At 40.2% G+C, this 8,899-nt stretch overlaps 1 long non-coding RNA gene and 2 other non-coding genes across 3 annotated transcripts in view; all 3 read right to left on the reverse strand.

Annotated features, from left to right (window-relative positions):
- Positions 1-3,128, reverse strand: part of LOC124508042 (uncharacterized) — a 35,579-nt gene extending 32,451 nt beyond the window's left edge. Inside the window, exon 1 of the long non-coding RNA XR_006961207.1 lies at positions 2,984-3,128. This is a non-coding gene — a long non-coding RNA (uncharacterized LOC124508042). The remainder of the gene's footprint in view (positions 1-2,983) is intronic.
- Positions 3,032-3,147, reverse strand: LOC124509065 (U5 spliceosomal RNA). Its single transcript, XR_006961405.1, has one exon. It is a non-coding gene; the product is annotated as a U5 spliceosomal RNA (small nuclear RNA).
- Positions 3,148-7,913: 4,766 nt separating this feature from the next.
- LOC124509066 (U5 spliceosomal RNA) lies at positions 7,914-8,030 on the reverse strand. The gene has a single exon (XR_006961406.1). It is a non-coding gene; the product is annotated as a U5 spliceosomal RNA (small nuclear RNA).
- Between the last annotated feature and the right edge of the window lie 869 nt (positions 8,031-8,899).

Genomic DNA, 8,899 nt, shown 5'->3' on the forward strand with positions numbered 1-8,899 from the left:
ATATCTAAATAGTAGAAAGGAAGAAATGAACTAAGATAATATATCTTGTAAATAGAAAACTCAAAATAATCTACACACAACTTATTAGAGTTAATGCAAGAGTCAAGCAAGATGGCCAGATATAAAATCCTATACAAGAGTCAACTACATTTTTTTTTAGACTCCACCCACATATGGGGCTTTCACTCAGGACCCAGAAATCAAGAATTGCATGCTCTACCTACCAACTGAGCCAGCCAGGTGCCTCAAGAGTCAACTACATTCATGTACAAGAGCAATGTACAATTAAGAAATGCAACTTTAAAAATTAACAAAGGGTAGGGGAAAAAAGGAAAAAATAACAAAGGGTGCAAAATCTTTAGTAGACATTTTTAACATTTTTTATTGAAAGATAGTAAAAAAAAAAACTTACACATATGGAGAGAGAAATCATGATCATGTAGAAGATGAAGATTCAATTCTCCCTAATTAATTTACAGATTTAATTCAGATCCAACAGGAATTTTCATAGAAATCAACAAGGCAATTTTAAACATCGAAAAAAATATTATTAAGAGAGAGGGGGTGTGAGAAGTGGAGAGGGGCAGAGGGGAGAGGGAGAGAGGGGGAGAGAGAGACAGAATCCAAAGCTGTCTCCACACTTAGTGAGAGCCTGACAAAAGACTTGATCCCACAACCCTAGTATCATGACCTGAGCCGAAATCAAGAGTTGCTCACTCAACTGACTCACTCAGGCCCCTTAAACATTTTTGAAAGATCAAAGGATAGCCAAGTTACTCCTGTATGATATTAGGTCAAGGAAAGACAAATTACACCCATGGAACAGAATAGAGAGCCGACAATGTTTATGGCATTGACTGTGGTGATGGTTTCATGGATGTATACTTACCTCCAAACTCATCAAATTGTATACATTAAATACATACAGCTTTTCCTATGCAATCATACCTCAATCGACTGGTTTAGGAAAAAGACAGAGCCCAGAAACATTCCCAGGCATATAAGGAGAGCTGAGGTATGTCAAAGTTGTCAAAGAAGATCTAGTGGGGAAAGGAGACATCAATCAATACATAGTGCAGGACAACTGTCAGTGGGGAGGGGGTGAGGGATAAAAATTGATCCATACTTCACACTATGCACAAAAATTCAGTTCCAGATTAATCAAGGACTTAAATATGAAAGACATAACTTGAAAAGATAGTTTCCTAAATAGCTTGAGGTAGTAAATTATTAAACAAAACACTTTTAAAAAGCACAAATCAGAATGAAGAAAAAAATCAATCTGACAACATTAAAATTAAGAACAGTTCTGGGGCGCCTGGGTGGCGCAGTCGGTTAAGCGTCCGACTTCAGCCAGGTCACAATCTCGCGGTCCATGAGTTTGAGCCCCGCGTCAGGCTCTGGGCTGATGGCTCAGAGCCTGGAGCCTGTTTCCGATTCTGTGTCTCCCTCTCTCTCTGCCCCTCCCCCATTCATGCTCTGTCTCTCTCTGTCCCAAAAATAAAAATTAAAAAAAACGTTGAAAAAAAAAAAAAAAAGAACAGTTCACCAAGACACAAAAGAACAGTGGAAAGGGAAGCTATTACCTGAAAGAAGTTAACCAACAAAGAATTACTATTTAGACTCTACAGTCTAAAGGTGGTGTTAAAACTTCAAAATAAGACAAAGATTCACAATCTAAGGAGGAAAAATGGGCAAAAGGCATGTATAGGCATTTCAATGAAGATAAACCACGATGGCAAAAAAAAAAAAAAAAATTCTTTGAAAAGATATTCAACTTTAGCAGTACCTAGAGAAATGTACATTAAAACCACTGTCAAGGGCACCTGACTCAGTAGGGTGAGCGACCGAATGACGATTTCAGCTCAGGTCATGATCCCAGGATCATGAGATCAAGCCTCATTTTAGGACTCTGAATGAGCATGTACCCTGTTTGGGATTCTCTCTCTCCCTCTGCCCCTCTCCCCTGCTCTCTCAGGCGCTCTCGCTCGCTCTCTCTCTCTCTCTCAAAATAAAACACAAAAGAACCCAAAAAGCCAAAAAAACACTGTCAGGTATTAGTTCCACTAGATGGGCAAAAATTAAAGTCAGCATACCAAAGACCAAGTAAAGATGAGAAGCTATGCGAACTACACAAATGCCATTGGCAGAAATGTAAACGGATACCTTCACTTGGGGAACAAATTATTACACTTACCTGCCCTGACCCAGTGATTCCATTCCACACATTAAGAAAAGAAAGTCTTGCACATGGTCCCTGTGAGTAACATCATTTTAACAACCCAGATCTAAGGAAAGAAACCAAACCTCCGTGAAGAGAGAATGGATCCATAAATTAGTCCATACAGTGTAATACTATAAAGAGCTGTGTTGCCCAATACCATTAGTTCCATCATGCTGGTTGAGCACTTCATTGCAGAACAGCTAATACTAATTTAAAATTAAAAAGGGCAAGGGGTGCCTGCACGGCGCAATTAGTTAGACGTCTGACTCTTGGTTCTGAGCTCAGGTCACGATCTTACCATTGATGGGATAAAGCCCTGCACCTGGGCGGCCATTGAGCCTGCTTGAGATTCTGTTCCCTCCTCTACTCGCTCATATTTTTCTCTCCCAAAGTAAATTACGTATAAAGTGGAGAAGAAACTATACCACCATAAAGATGTAAAATTTCTAATGTCTTATATTGGCTTTACATTGAAGAGCTTAGATTTTGTAGGTTAAATATATAAACCCAATAAGCCTCACACACCTTTCTTTCCCTTAATTATGTACCCAACTTCTTTTTTCCGCCCGAAGAAACCACCCACATAAAGGACAAACGCCTTAAAAAAAAAAAAAAAAGTACCTCAAAACCCAAAGGAGTTGTTTCTAAAAATTAAAAAGAACACGAAACAAACACGTAATTTCAGGAATTATGCGCGTAGAAAGCAAGTAAAACAGAATACGCTAACACCAGCTAAGATAAGTTGAACGAAACTCTTACCTAATCCTAAGCAGACAAAAACCCACTCTATTCTTTTTGACGATATACAGCCTTGCTAGTACAAGGCCTCAAAAAATTGTTTTAAGACTCAGAATTGTTCCTCTCCACGGAAATCTTTAGTAAAAGGCGAAAGATTTATGCGATCTGAAGAGAAACCAGAGTATACGAGAACTACTGCTAACCCGCAACTCGGGTAAAATGATCTCCTGGTTCACTGATGGTGACTAACTAACGACAAGAGTCAATGCCCTAGTAAAATTTTCTAGAATAATATGTATGTATGGGTCCATTTTTAAGATATACAAATGGAAGAATTTTTTAATTTTGTTGCTTTCAACTGGTATCGGTGCAGTGCACTGTGGGTATGCAAATCATTGGGTCACTGATCTTTTGGTTCAGAAAATAGGTTAGTATTCACGCGGTACCTCGGCGTCACCCTTAGGGGGCGAGCGGAGTACTGGCTGAGTGGGATCCAAACTCCGTCTTGATTAAGAGACTCAGGTTTCTGTTATTTGTACACCTGAATTTTATTTCTGTTGAATGAAGACTTTGCCATTAAATGGAAAGAGAGAAAATTAGAGAATAAGTAATTGACCCAAAATTCAGGACGGTGGTTCCTCCATGGGGAGTGAGGGGTAAGGCTGGGAAGGGCATACAAGAGTTCTAAAAGTGACTTTTTTCTTAAGCTGTGTAAGCACCTGGTGTTTTGTTTGTCCTTGGTTTAACCGTGCACCTCAAGGGTATGTACTTTTTTTTTTTTTTTTTTTTTTTTTTGTAGAGAGAGAGAGCGCGCGCGCAAATGAACTAGAGGGAGAGAAAGAATCCCAAAGCTGGGCTCAAGCATATCCCATGTGGGGCTCAACTCAGGAATCAGGAGACTATGATTTGAGCCAAAGTCAGATGCTTAACGACTGAGCCACCCAGGCGCTCCCAGGGTGTACACTCTTGAACAGTGCATTTTTGCCGTTTGAGAAAAATTCCTGGCAGTGTCCTGTTTAAAATTGGAGCCTAATGTGCTCAGTTTCAGGTTTCCTGCCCCACCTGATACTACTTTGGGAGATGAAATCTTGTATTCTCGTTTCGGATCCCATGTCTCCTTATTCTCCTTAAGAGAATAAGTCTCTTATTCTCCTTTTTCTTTTTTCTTTTTTTTAAAGTAATCTCTATAGGCAATGAATGTGGGGCTTGAACTCATGACTGAGAGATCAAGAGGCAGAACTGAGCCAGTCAGGCACCCCACCCTTATACTATGCTTTTAAAATGGGCTGTTCTATTGTTGGGATGAGCACTGGGTGTTGTATGGAACCCAGTTTGACAATAAATTATATTTTAAAAAAGAAATAAAGGGAGCTTAAAATACACACACACAAAAATGTGCTGTTCTCAGTTGTTGGATCCAACCTGTGTACAAGGGTCCTCTCTAGCATTTGGGGTAACTGAACAACCTTGAGAAAGGAAATTGCACCTTTTTATTTTTTCTACCTGCTTATATAAACATTTTCCGTCCCAACTTTGACCCCTTCTTTAAATTGGCACTTCCCCCCCACTTTGTCGGTTTTTTTGCTAACAAGTCAATCATATTGGACATATATTTGATTTAAATTTGTCTAATACATTTTAAAAACAGCTTTATTGGATATAATTCACTTGACGTACAATTCATCCATTTAAAGTGTATAATTGAATGGACTTTAGCATGCAATCATGACCACCATCTTATTTTATTTTTAGTATTTTTTTATTTTTTTATTAAAAATTTTTTTTAATGTTTATTTAGTTTTGAGAGAGAGAGAAACACACACAGAGTGTGAGCAGGGGAGGGGCAGAGAGAGTGGGAGATACAGAATCTGAAGCAAGCTCCAGGTTCTGAGCTGTCAGCACAGAGCCCAAAGTGGGGCTCAAACTCCTGTACCGCGAGACCATGACCTGAGCCCAAGTTGGGAGCTTAACCAACTGAGCCAACCAGGTGCCCCTATACTATCTAATTTTAGAACATTTTTGTCACCTCAAAGAGAAACTCTACCCATTGGCAGTTATTTGCCCCCCTCCCCACCTCGTTCCCCAGCTTCTGGGAACCACTAATCTACTTTCTATCTCTAAAGTGCCTATTCTGGATATTTCATATAAATGGAAGCATACAAACTGTGGCCTCTTGTGACTGGCTTCTTTCATTTAGAGGGATGTTTGTGAGGTTCCTCTAAGCATATATTTGTTTTGATACTTTTTTGCATGCTTGCAATATTTTACAATGTAATGGGAAGCTAGAGTTCCATGGACAAGTAAAGTTCACCCTATGTAATAGCTACCCTCACAGGCCTTGGCTAGGGGCTAAGGCACTAATGGAACAGGAAAGGAGCAATTCTGAATATCAGAGCGTTTACCTGCTCCTAAGTTTGAGGGAACCTTCATCTTCTGGACCTTACCCTGCTTCATTCTGGAAGGGTTCTGGGCAGCTTTCACCAGTTAGCCACAAAGTTCATTTTGTCTTTAGCATTCCAGGCTCCATAGGGAGTCACGGAGTTTCCAGGGGGCTTCTGATTCCAAAGTGTGAACCCATCTCTGATTGCAAATGTGGAGTTTGAGGGACTGGAACAATGTGATTGTTTATGATGTGGCTGGCAGTTCCATTCCTGGCCGCAATTTATACTGATATTTAATACAAGATATAACCTGAAAAAAAAATACAAAACATAAAAACCATTAGTTGAATTGGGGGGTGAATGAAAAGAAATTGTTTATTTTCTTTTAATGTTTATTTTGAGAGAGACAGACAGATCACGAGCAGGGGAGGGGCATAGAGAGAGGGAGTCACAGAACCCAAAGCAGGCTCCAGGCTCTGAGCTGTCAGCACAGAGCCCGACATGGGGCTCGAACTCCCAAACCGTGAGCTCATAACCTGAACCGAAGTCAGACACTTAACCAGCTGAGCCACACAACACCCTTTTTTTTTTTTTTTTTTTTTTTTTTTTTTTTTTTTAAGAGCGAGAGCTCAAGTGAGGGAGGGGCAGAGAGAATGGGAGGGACAGAATTCCAATCCTTAGCTCAGTGCACTCCACTGGGGCTCCATCTCATCCTGGTGAGATCATGACCTGAGCCGAAATCAATAGACGCTTAACAGGTCTGAGCCACCCAGGTGCCCTAATTGTAATTTTCAATTGAAATTTTGATTTGTTCTTGCCTTCTTTCTGACTCTAAAGGGAAAGTTTACAACACTAGGTTACACGTGATGTAACATTAGGTTGATACTCTTCATTAGATTGGGCAGATTCCCTTCAATTTCTACTATGTTAAGATTAACATTTATGTTTATATGAATATATGTATAATGAATGAGTATTCAACTTTATAAAATACTTTTTCTGCATTCATGAGATTTTTATTAAATGGTTTTCTCTGATCTCTGCCAGTGGAGATCTGCGTTGAGACTGTTAATTCAGGAACACCTGAGTGGCTCAGTCAGTTAAGTGTTTTTGGCTCAGATCATGAGCTTGGGGCCTCCTTGGGATTCTCTCTCTCCCTCTATCTCTGCCCCCCCCCCCCGCCCCCCACATGAACTCTCTCTCAAATAAACTTTAAAATTAAAAAGAGATTGTTAAATCATCCTTACCTGTTCTTTATTTTATTTTATTTTTTTAAAGTTCATTTTGAGAGAAAACAGATAGTATGAGCAGGGACACAGAAGGAGAGAGAGAGAGAGAGAGAGAGAGAGAGAGAGAGAGAGAATCCCAGGCAGGCTCTGCACTGTCAACAACAGAACCTGACCTGGGGGTCAAAGTCACGAAATGCTGAGATCGTGATCTGAGCCAAAACCGAGAGACACTTAACCCACTGAGCCGCCCCCTTACCGCACCCCTCTACCTGTTCTTATGGATTGATTTTTGGTTCATATTTGTTGTGGCCGGATCCCAGGGGCCACAGCTACAAGTGGCAAGTGTGAGCACAGGAGCAACACCTCACGCTTACCGATCTTGCAGCGGAGAGACACTCTCCTGCGGAGGTGGACAAAGCCTCTAGAGTCTCAGCTCTTGTCCCCAAATTTACCTACTTTCTAGGACTCCTTGCTCATTCTGCTGCAGCCTCTCTATCGGCCACAAAGGGGCGCTGCTTGTCTTTAGTGCTCAGTTCCTGCCACAAGGCCCATCAGCTAAAAGTCAGGGAGCCCAAACTTTTATGGTTCCTAAAAGAATTTTGGAAATATTTATTCCTCGTGCACATTTTAAAGATCACATGTATAGCTTTCGTAAAGTAACTTACAACAGCATACATTTAAATAGATGCAAAGAAAAAATATTTTGTGCATTGTAAGTAGTGATGCTGTAAACTGTTATGTGACCGTAAAATGCAAGAAGTGTAAGGTAAATACCCAAGAGATTTAATACTTAACTCTCTCCTCAAACTTGCTTTTCCCTCTTTCATTTCACCAAGAATTAAGTACAAACATTCCTTATAACTGGAAATGCTCTATTGAATACTGAACTATATTTTAGGACAAAATAAGCACAATAGCTGAAACGCGAAACACCCCACTAATTGCTAATGTTTCCACTGAAATTAGTAACCTTTATTTTTATTTATTTTTTTTAATTTTTTTTTCAACGTTGATTTATTTTTGGGACAGAGAGAGACAGAGCATGAACGGGGGAGGGGCAGAGAGAGAGGGGGACACAGAATCGGAAACAGGCTCCAGGCTCCGAGCTATCAGCCCAGAGCCCGACGCGGGGCTCGAACTCACGGTCGGCGAGACCGTGACGTAGCTGAAATCGGACGCTTAACCGACTGCGCCACCCAGGCGCCCCTAAATTTAGTAACCTTTAAACGTTATGGACACACGCCACACCTAGCAAATAATAACGACTGTGCAATACTCCTAAGGAGCTCAAAAGGAACGCATAACACTTATTTAAAAACCTTCTTTTTAAACAACACAGGTAGTCCTGTTAATTACAGGACCTCGAAAAATTGGTTTAAAACTCAGAGTTATTTCTCTCCACGGAAATCTTTAGTAAAAGGCGAAAGATTTATACGATTTGAAGAGAAACCAGAGTATACCACACCACTTTCCTAACTCATTTCCCGAGTAAATATAACCCCTAGTACGCAAAGGGTAGCTACTTATCACAAGCGTTAGTCATTGCAAAAATTTATTCAAGGAATTCTGAAAATAATAGGCTCACACTTAGAAAAGTTGGATAATGAATAAGTTTATTTTACTTGTAAACAATTATACTGTTTGCGGTGTATTATGGGTATGCAAATGAACCTGTGTAATCTCCCTTTAGACTCCGGAAATTTAAGTATTCAAATCGGTGCTCTGGGGCCACTTTTAAGGGGCAAAGCGGAGACTCAGCTGCCTGACGTCTCAATTTCGTCCTGGTCAACTGGAGACGTTCTGATTTTGTCTATTCCTAAATTGGAGCTTTGCGTATGATTTGTTTCAAATAAAAGAATTTTCTGATAGCTGCAGAGAGGGGGCAAGCCTTGAGGACAGCAAAGTAATGGTTAATGCAAAATTCAGGGTAGTGTTCACCTGCTGTCGGAAGCGAGGGCTGTGACTGGGGAAAGGCCTATAGAGGGTTTCAAAGGTGTCAGCAATATCCTTTTTCTTAAACTGGGAAGGAAGCATCAAAGTCTCATTTCATTATTTGTTTATGTTCATATATCGTGTAACATCATGTGTCATAGTCATGAACGTTATAAATCTTCCCCTTCAGTGAGACTTACTTTTATGTCTTTCAATATAGTTTTATAATTTTACTATAGAGATTTTGTTAGATTTGCTTTACTCTTTTTTTTTTTTTAAGTTTATTTATTTGTGTTGAGAGAGAGAGAGGAAAAGCAAAAGTGGTGGAGGGGCGGAGAGAGAGAATCCTAAGCGCAGAGCCTGCAGAGCCCTCTTGGGGCTTGAACTCAGGAACC

The sequence above is a fragment of the Lynx rufus genome, unplaced genomic scaffold, assembly GCF_022079265.1.
Source record: "Lynx rufus isolate CCGP_SWC_20201006 ecotype Redwood Valley unplaced genomic scaffold, mLynRuf1.p SCAF_13, whole genome shotgun sequence".
Classification (NCBI taxonomy): Eukaryota; Metazoa; Chordata; class Mammalia; order Carnivora; family Felidae; genus Lynx; species Lynx rufus.